Genomic DNA, 8503 nt, shown 5'->3' with positions numbered 1-8503 from the left:
TTTGAGGGGACACTGGGACCCTCCAAGGGGACACAGGGAGGCTTTGAGGGGCACAGGGAACCTGCGAGGGGACACAGGAGCCTTTGAGGGGACATGGGGAGCCTGCGAGGGGACACGGGGAACCTGTGAGGAGACACAGGAGGCTTTGAGAGGACACAGGAGCCTTTGAGGGGACACGGGAGCCTTTGAGGGGACACGGGGAACCTGCGTAGAGACTGGGGCTTTCCTGTGTCCCCATGGAGTCAGACTGTCCCGCGGGGGACAGGGACACGAGCCAGGCGACGTTTCGTCACGAGAGCGTGGGGGCCACAGCTCAGCCAGCCCCCGGGGGCTCTGCCTCAATGAGCTTTTGTGTCTTTGTGTTTTTTTTTTTTTCTTTTCTTTTTTTCCCTTCTTATTTTTGTCTTTACAAGGTTGGGGGGGGAATTCCCTGCCTCCGGTGAGGCATCCCTGCAGCATCCCACATCCCTGCTCCCAGCTGCTGCTCCTGCTCCCACACTCATCCCAGCTGCATCCACCCGGGGTCGGGGGGGGGCTCCTGGGGGAGGCTGGGGTTTCAAAGGCACCTTTTTCCCCCCCCCTCCTCCCCGAATATATTTCAGTAGTGGCAGAGGGATGACATGGGCTCTGGGCTTGCGCAACGGGATGTGGGCTGGAGGGAGGGTGCGGATGACTCTTCCCTCTCGGATTTGTCAGACCTTTTGGGGGGGGCATGGGGGGGTGGGGTGTGTGCACATGCGTGTGTACACGTGTGTGCGTGTGTACACGCGTGTGTGTGGACACACATGCTGCTTAGGACACCAACCACCCCGGCTCAAGGAGTGGGGACCCGCTCCCTGTCCCCTTTTGCAGGGGCCACAAACAGGGTGGCCATGCCCCAGGGGACAGTCGGGGGTGGGGGGGGAAAAGGCTACCAGCAGCTTGGTTTGGCTACTGTTGGGGCACAGAGGGGTGGAGGCTGTTTTGCCCTTAGGCTTTAACCCTTTGGTGCCCCCCCAAGATCCTGGCAAGTCAGTTTTTGGAGGGGTTGGGGGGGATGCTCATCCGAAGGGCAGCTTTGTTGAGCATCCCTGATGGAGCCTCAGCTCCTCTTGGTGGGGGGGGTAAGGGGGGGGCTAAGCTGGTCCCCCAGCCCCTGGGAGCCACCTGGGCTGAGCCACGTCCCTGTCCCTGCTGGGCTCTGTCCCACCTGGGCCATGCTGTGGGGCTGCAGATACCTCCGTAGGACATGGATGCGTCCAGAGGATGGCAAGTTAAAAAAAAAGTTGGGTGGGGGCCCAGCAAACTTCACAGCAAAAAAAAAATCACACCCCATTCAGGACCTGACCCCCCCCTCCCCCCCGCCCCGGCCTCCAATGGCCAGATCTGCTGACTCTGCTGGCCATGGCCTGGGCTATTTAAAGCATCACTCTCATTTTCACATGATTTTGAGGGTAATGAGGAAAAGGGCACGGGGAAAAAAAGCTCTCCTGCTGGCAGGGCTCTCTGCAAGCCGGGGGCTACCAGGATGGAGCCCGGGTCTCCCCCCCCAACCCCGACAGTGAAAGGAACCACGGGCAGCAAATCCAGGCGGCTGGAGGGAAGGACACGGTCAAGCTCTCCATGGTGTTCTCCAGGAGAGAAGGTCTCTGGGCTACTCCTGGAGGTCCTGGCTTGTTTTTTTTCCCCTTGGCTTTGCTCTAAGAGGTGCCAAAGCTTGGTGTGGCCCCTGTCATATGGGGGGGTAGGTCAGGATGCTGGCTCCTTCCTTGGGATGCTCTCCTGTGGGGCTGCTGGTGGGGCTGGAGATGCTTCCACGGGCAGGACGCAGCCAGTTGGGCTGCTGGACCAGCCTGGGCAGCTTTTGGAGTCCTCCCAAGGGCCAGATCCACCTCCTGCCCTGGTTCAAAGCGACTAAAACTGGACCTGGGCTGCCCTGGCCGGGCCATGACCTCTCCATACGTGAGGGCTCCACACGCCTTTGGGGGTGACAACCCTCATTGCCAGGGCCACCGGCCGCTCCGGGGCTGTTGCTTCTTCCCAACCAGCCCGTGCCGTTGTGCTGGTACCGCTTTGGGCTTGGTGAGGGCTGTGGTGGCACGACCGGTTTGGGGGGACGTGGTGGGGGGGGTGGCCAGGAACCGCCTCTCCTGGCTGGTTTCACCCAGACGAGCCTGGGGCGTCACCCGGGACAAGGACAAACCTGTGCTGCCTGTTTTGTCCCCTTGTCCTCCCCGGAGCTGCTTGTCCTGCTGTGCCCATGGTGGTGGTGATGAGTGATGGTGGTGGTGGTGATGAGTGATGGCTGTGGGGTGGTTGGGGACCTGGTTGGGGGGGGGGGTCTGGAGATGATGTGGCATGGGCAGACCCTGGGAGATGCCCAGTGGGCATCCTGAGCACCCCATATCCAGCCTGACCTTGAGGGGGGGATGCCCAGAGCCTTTTCTCTGCCCTCCCCGGGGTTGCAGAACCCCTTTATCTCCGCCTGCAGCCACCACGTGCGGCTTAGTCATGGGGAGGGAAGTGTGTGGGAGGACGGGGGGAGACGGGGGGGGGACACCCGGAGGCTGAGGAACAGATGAAATCTTTGCTCAAGAGGTGCCAGGGCTGAGCCAGGCGTTGGTGGGTGGCATTGGCAACCCCTCTGCCACCGCCAAGCTGGTGGCTTCTCCTTCTCCTGGCCAGGAACAGGAGGGATGTGCTGGAACCTGCGCTTTCTGGGTCACAACCACCAGCTTGGGGACATCTGCAGGGCTTGGTGTGATGGGGACCAGGGTTGGTGGCACCTGGGAGCAGCAGGAAGGTGTCGGTGTTGGCAGCTCAGAGATCCCAGAGCAAACACCAGGCTTTGGGAAAACACTCTCCGTGGGTGGCTGGGGACACCCGGCACCACCCTGTCCCCTCCCTGCCTCTGCACCCAGCCGGCCAAAAAATGCTTTGCCGTGGGTGGCTGAGCCTCCCACCCAGGGCAGGGGGGTGGCCGGGTGGGAGCCAGCCCAGCCCCATCCCTCCCTCACCCCGGGGAAGGATGCTCATGAGCAGGGGGGTGCTCAGAGGAGGGGATGGGGACACAGGTGACATGTGTCCTGGGGTTCGGTGGTGCCCAGGGGACAGTAGGCAGTGGTGGGTACATGGTGTGGACCCCAAACACTCTCGTTCCCCATGGCTGGGGGCTGCTGTGACCCCCCCCCCAGCTCTGGGGTGCAATGGGAAAGAGAAGATAGAAGGTTCTGGGGAGACCTTAGAGCCCCTTTCCAGTCCCTGAAGGGGCTCCAGGTGAGATGGGGAGAGACTCTCCATCAGGGAATGCAGTGATGGGATGAGGGGTGATGGTTTTAAACTGAAAGAGGGGAGATTTTGACTAGATCTTAGGAAGAACTTCTTTGGTGTGAGGGTGGTGAGAGCCTGGCCCAGGTTGCCCAGAGAAGCTGTGGCTGCCCCATCCCTGGAGATGATCCTTAAGGTCCCTTCCCACCCAAACCATTCCATGATTCTATGATTCTGTGTCCCCAGACCCCAGGTGTCCCTGCCCAGAGCAGCGGGTGGCACTGGATGGTCTTTAAGGTCCCTTCCCACCCAAACCATTCCATGATTCTATGCTTCTGTGTCCCCAGACCCTTCCAGCTCTTGGCTGGACTCGTAGCCAAAGTGGCTCATAGAGGGATGGTGGCTCGTGGGTGTCCTTGGTTGTGCCACTCAAGGGGGGGATGCTCTCAGTAGCCCCCAATGCTGCTGGGAGGTTTTGAGGAGCCAGTGGGTGACTTAACCAGTTCCCATATGGGACATGTGGGGCCCACACAGGGTGCTATGGGCGTGGGTAGGGGGTCGGGACCCCCACTGGCATCATCAGTGTGGCCTTCCCATCCTCTGCTCTCAAGCAAAGCCCACCTGTACCACCCCTGGTGGTCTAGATCTTGCCAAATCCTGCCTCACCTTGTGTCACCTCCTCACCATGCTGCTGGCCACCTCCTCCTGTCCCCCGTGGGTCCCTGCCCCTCTCGCTGCCAAGCTGGGGGGGCAGTGGGTCCCCCCAAATCCCCTCTGTGGTGGGGGGAGATGCTGAACCGGGGGAGATTTAGACACCTTGGCTGTTTGACTGCAAATCTTTTGTTTCATCGTCCAGGAGCGAGTTCAGTGTCGACTTTTGCTTTTCCATTTACTTAAATCCTCCTAATTGGCCCCGCCGTTAATCAGGGAAGAATGAGTGACTAAGCCGTCTCTCGCCTGCCCAGGGACCGGGGTGTTTTTTTTTTTAATTTTTTTCTTTTTTTTTTTTTCTTTCTTTTTTCCCATGGACTGAAAGGAAATGAAACCTCAAAATGTCCTTTTAAATCTCAGCTGTCAGCCTCGCTGCCCGGAGCCCCGGCCAAAATCACAGAGTCATTTTGTGTAGCCGAGAGGTGGGGCGCGGGGCGACGACTGGGAGCTCGCTCTTTTCCAGGAGAAAAAATGCCAAAAATCGGGGGAGAGGAATTTCTCTGCCGGGACGAGCAGGCGTCTCATTCTTTGCCATGAAAAAAAAAAAAAGAAAAAGAGAAAACAAAAAGGTGAGGCCTCACCAGTGCCCAGTACAGGGGGACAATCACCTCTCGGGCCCTACTCCCCACACTGTTCCTGACACAGGCCAGGATGCTGGTGGCCTCCTTGCCCACCTGGGCACACTGCTGGCTCCTGTTCAGCCAACAGTCGACCAACACCCCCAGGTCCTTTTCTGCCAGGCACCTCCAGCCACTTTGCCCCATCCTGTGATGCTCCATGGGGTTGTTGTGACCGAAGTGCAGGACCTGGCACTTGGCCTTGTTGAACCTCATCCCGTTGGTCTCGGCCCATCGATCCAGCCTGTTGAGATCTCTCTGCAGAGCCTCTCTACCCTCTCTATCTTGCTTACATTTAAAGGGATGTTCAGCCCCCGGCGTGGCGAGACGCCTGCCCGTGGGGTTATTCCCCGTGGCGGGGTTGGCAGTGCCAGCATCTCCTCGGGGAGGGGTTTATCTTCCCCCCCCCCTCCAGGATGCCATCCTCGGGCAGTGTTTTCCTGCAGGAGCTGCTCATCCCACGGGATGCAGATGCTCAGCACCCCGGAGCGAGCTGCTCCTTCCCTCCCTCCCTCCACCCTGGCTGTGAGCGTGGCTGCTGCTGCTGCTGCTGGAGATTTTGGCTGCCGCCGGGGCTGGCGCGAGGGTCTGTTTTGTCTGGGTTCATGCCCCCAGCATCGTGTTGGCTCCCGCAGTGGGGATGAGGAGCCAGCAGCCTTCCTCCCCGCGCCCAGCGCTCTGGCAGAGCCCAAGCCCTCGGAAATAGTTGGAGGCGACTCAAATTCTTTCCTTTTCACAGGCTCTGGGGCAAAGTTGAGAGCGAAATTCACAGTCGAGGCCCTGGAGGCTGTGGGGAGGGTGGCTCCCTGGACCCAAGATGCTTTGGGATGGGGGGGGGTTGGTGTAGGAGCCCTCCAGGTGGGGTCTGGAGCTGGGGTGCTGTGTGGGGCAGGGGGGACATGGGGAGGATGCCATGTGGGGCAGGGTGCTGTGTGGGTCAGGGTGGATATGGGGAGAGTACTGTGTGGGATAGGGTGCTGTGTGGGTCTGGATGGACATGGGGAGGGTGCCATATGGGGCAGGGTGCTGTGTGGGTCAGGGTGGATATGGGGAGAGTACTGTGTGGGATAGGGTGCTGTGTGGGTCTGGATGGACATGGGGAGGGTGCCATATGGGGCAGGGTGCTGTGTGGGTCAGGGTGGATATGGGGAGAGTACTGTGTGGGATAGGGTGCTGTGTGGGTCTGGATGGACATGGGGAGGGTGCCATATGGGGCAGGGTGCTGTGTGGGTCAGGGTGGATATGGGGAGAGTACTGTGTGGGATAGGGTGCTGTGTGGGTCTGGATGGACATGGGGAGGGTGCCATATGGGGCAGGGTGCTGTGTGGGTCAGGGTGGATATGGGGAGAGTACTGTGTGGGATAGGGTGCTGTGTGGGTCTGGATGGACATGGGGAGGGTGCCATATGGGGCAGGGTGCTGTGTGGGTCAGGGTGGATATGGGGAGAGTACTGTGTGGGATAGGGTGCTGTGTGGGTCTGGATGGACATGGGGAGGGTGCCATATGGGGCAGGGTGCTGTGTGGGTCAGGGTGGATATGGGGAGAGTACTGTGTGGGATAGGGTGCTGTGTGGGTCTGGATGGACATGGGGAGGGTGCCATATGGGGCAGGGTGCTGTGTGGGTCAGGGTGGATATGGGGAGAGTACTGTGTGGGATAGGGTGCTGTGTGGGTCTGGATGGACATGGGGAGGGTGCCATATGGGGCAGGGTGCTGTGTGGGTCAGGGTGGATATGGGGAGAGTACTGTGTGGGATAGGGTGCTGTGTGGGTCTGGATGGACATGGGGAGGGTGCCATATGGGGCAGGGTGCTGTGTGGGTCAGGGTGGATATGGGGAGAGTACTGTGTGGGATAGGGTGCTGTGTGGGTCTGGATGGACATGGGGAGGGTGCCATATGGGGCAGGGTGCTGTGTGGGTCAGGGTGGATATGGGGAGAGTACTGTGTGGGATAGGGTGCTGTGTGGGTCTGGATGGACATGGGGAGGGTGCCATATGGGGCAGGGTGCTGTGTGGGTCAGGGTGGATATGGGGAGAGTACTGTGTGGGATAGGGTGCTGTGTGGGTCTGGATGGACATGGGGAGGGTGCCATATGGGGCAGGGTGCTGTGTGGGTCAGGGTGGATATGGGGAGAGTACTGTGTGGGATAGGGTGCTGTGTGGGTCTGGATGGACATGGGGAGGGTGCCATATGGGGCAGGGTGCTGTGTGGGTCAGGGTGGATATGGGGAGAGTACTGTGTGGGATAGGGTGCTGTGTGGGTCTGGATGGACATGGGGAGGGTGCCATATGGGGCAGGGTGCTGTGTGGGTCAGGGTGGATATGGGGAGAGTACTGTGTGGGATAGGGTGCTGTGTGGGTCTGGATGGACATGGGGAGGGTGCCATATGGGGCAGGGTGCTGTGTGGGTCAGGGTGGATATGGGGAGAGTACTGTGTGGGATAGGGTGCTGTGTGGGTCTGGATGGACATGGGGAGGGTGCCATATGGGGCAGGGTGCTGTGTGGGTCAGGGTGGATATGGGGAGAGTACTGTGTGGGATAGGGTGCTGTGTGGGTCTGGATGGACATGGGGAGGGTGCCATATGGGGCAGGGTGCTGTGTGGGTCAGGGTGGATATGGGGAGAGTACTGTGTGGGATAGGGTGCTGTGTGGGTCTGGATGGACATGGGGAGGGTGCCATATGGGGCAGGGTGCTGTGTGGGTCAGGGTGGATATGGGGAGAGTACTGTGTGGGATAGGGTGCTGTGTGGGTCTGGATGGACATGGGGAGGGTGCCATATGGGGCAGGGTGCTGTGTGGGTCAGGGTGGATATGGGGAGAGTACTGTGTGGGATAGGGTGCTGTGTGGGTCTGGATGGACATGGGGAGGGTGCCATATGGGGCAGGGTGCTGTGTGGGTCAGGGTGGATATGGGGAGAGTACTGTGTGGGATAGGGTGCTGTGTGGGTCTGGATGGACATGGGGAGGGTGCCATATGGGGCAGGGTGCTGTGTGGGTCAGGGTGGATATGGGGAGAGTACTGTGTGGGATAGGGTGCTGTGTGGGTCTGGATGGACATGGGGAGGGTGCCATATGGGGCAGGGTGCTGTGTGGGTCAGGGTGCCATGTGGGTCAGGGTAGACGTGGGGAGGGTGCCATGTGGGGCAGGGTGCTGTGTGGGTCAAGGTGCTGTGTCAGATAGGGTGCTGTGCGGGTCAGGATGCTGTGTGGGGCAGGGTGGACATGGGGAGGGTGCAATGTGGGTCAGGGTGCTGTGTGGGTCAGGATGGACATGGGGAGGGTGGCGTGTGGGATAGGGTGCTGTGTGGGTCTGGATGGACATGGGGAGGGTGCCATATGGGGCAGGGTGCTGTGTGGGTCAGGATGCTGTGTGGGGCAGGGTGGACATGGGGAGGGTTCCACATTGGCCAGGGTGGATGTGGGGAGGGTGCCACGTGGGGCAGGGTTCTGTGTGGGTCAGGATGCTGTGTGGGTCAGGGTGGACATGGGGAGGGTGCCATGTGGGGCAGGGTGCTGTGTGGGTCAAGGTGCAATGTCAGATAGGGTGCTGTGTGGGTCAGGATGGACATGGGGAGGGTGTGATGTGGGGCAGGGTGCTGTTTGGGGCAGGGTGGACATGAGACATGGTGCCACATTGAACTGGGTGCCATGTGGAGCCGGTACGTGTGGGGCAGGGTGCTGTGTGGGGCAGGGTGGATGTGGGGCAGGGTGGATGTGGGGCTGGAGATGGGGGTCACCCCACTCCCCGGCTGTGGCTGATGCCCCAGGAGGAGCAAAGGGTTCCTGGGGGGTGGGAAAACACTGTCGCTATTTCTGGGGGGGTGGGTTTGCAATGCCCCCCCTCTGCCCCCCATACATCGGGGCGTGTGGGGCTGCCGGGGGAGGGTGCTGCCTGTAGGATGAGGTGGGACACCCCAGTGTGGGGTGCAG

At 60.6% G+C, this 8503-nt stretch overlaps 1 protein-coding gene across 1 annotated transcript in view; it reads left to right on the top strand.

Annotated features, from left to right (window-relative positions):
- Window positions 1-8503, top strand: part of FAM129B (family with sequence similarity 129 member B) — a 42223-nt gene that overhangs the window by 12738 nt on the left and 20982 nt on the right. The gene's annotated exons all lie outside the window — the stretch shown is intronic.

This window comes from Calidris pugnax, unplaced genomic scaffold (assembly GCF_001431845.1).
Source record: "Calidris pugnax isolate Ruff unplaced genomic scaffold, ASM143184v1 scaffold135, whole genome shotgun sequence".
In the NCBI taxonomy this organism is placed as follows: domain Eukaryota; kingdom Metazoa; phylum Chordata; class Aves; order Charadriiformes; family Scolopacidae; genus Calidris; species Calidris pugnax.
The sequence above is the reverse complement of the archived record's forward strand: the minus strand, read 5'-3'. Positions and strand labels throughout refer to the sequence as shown.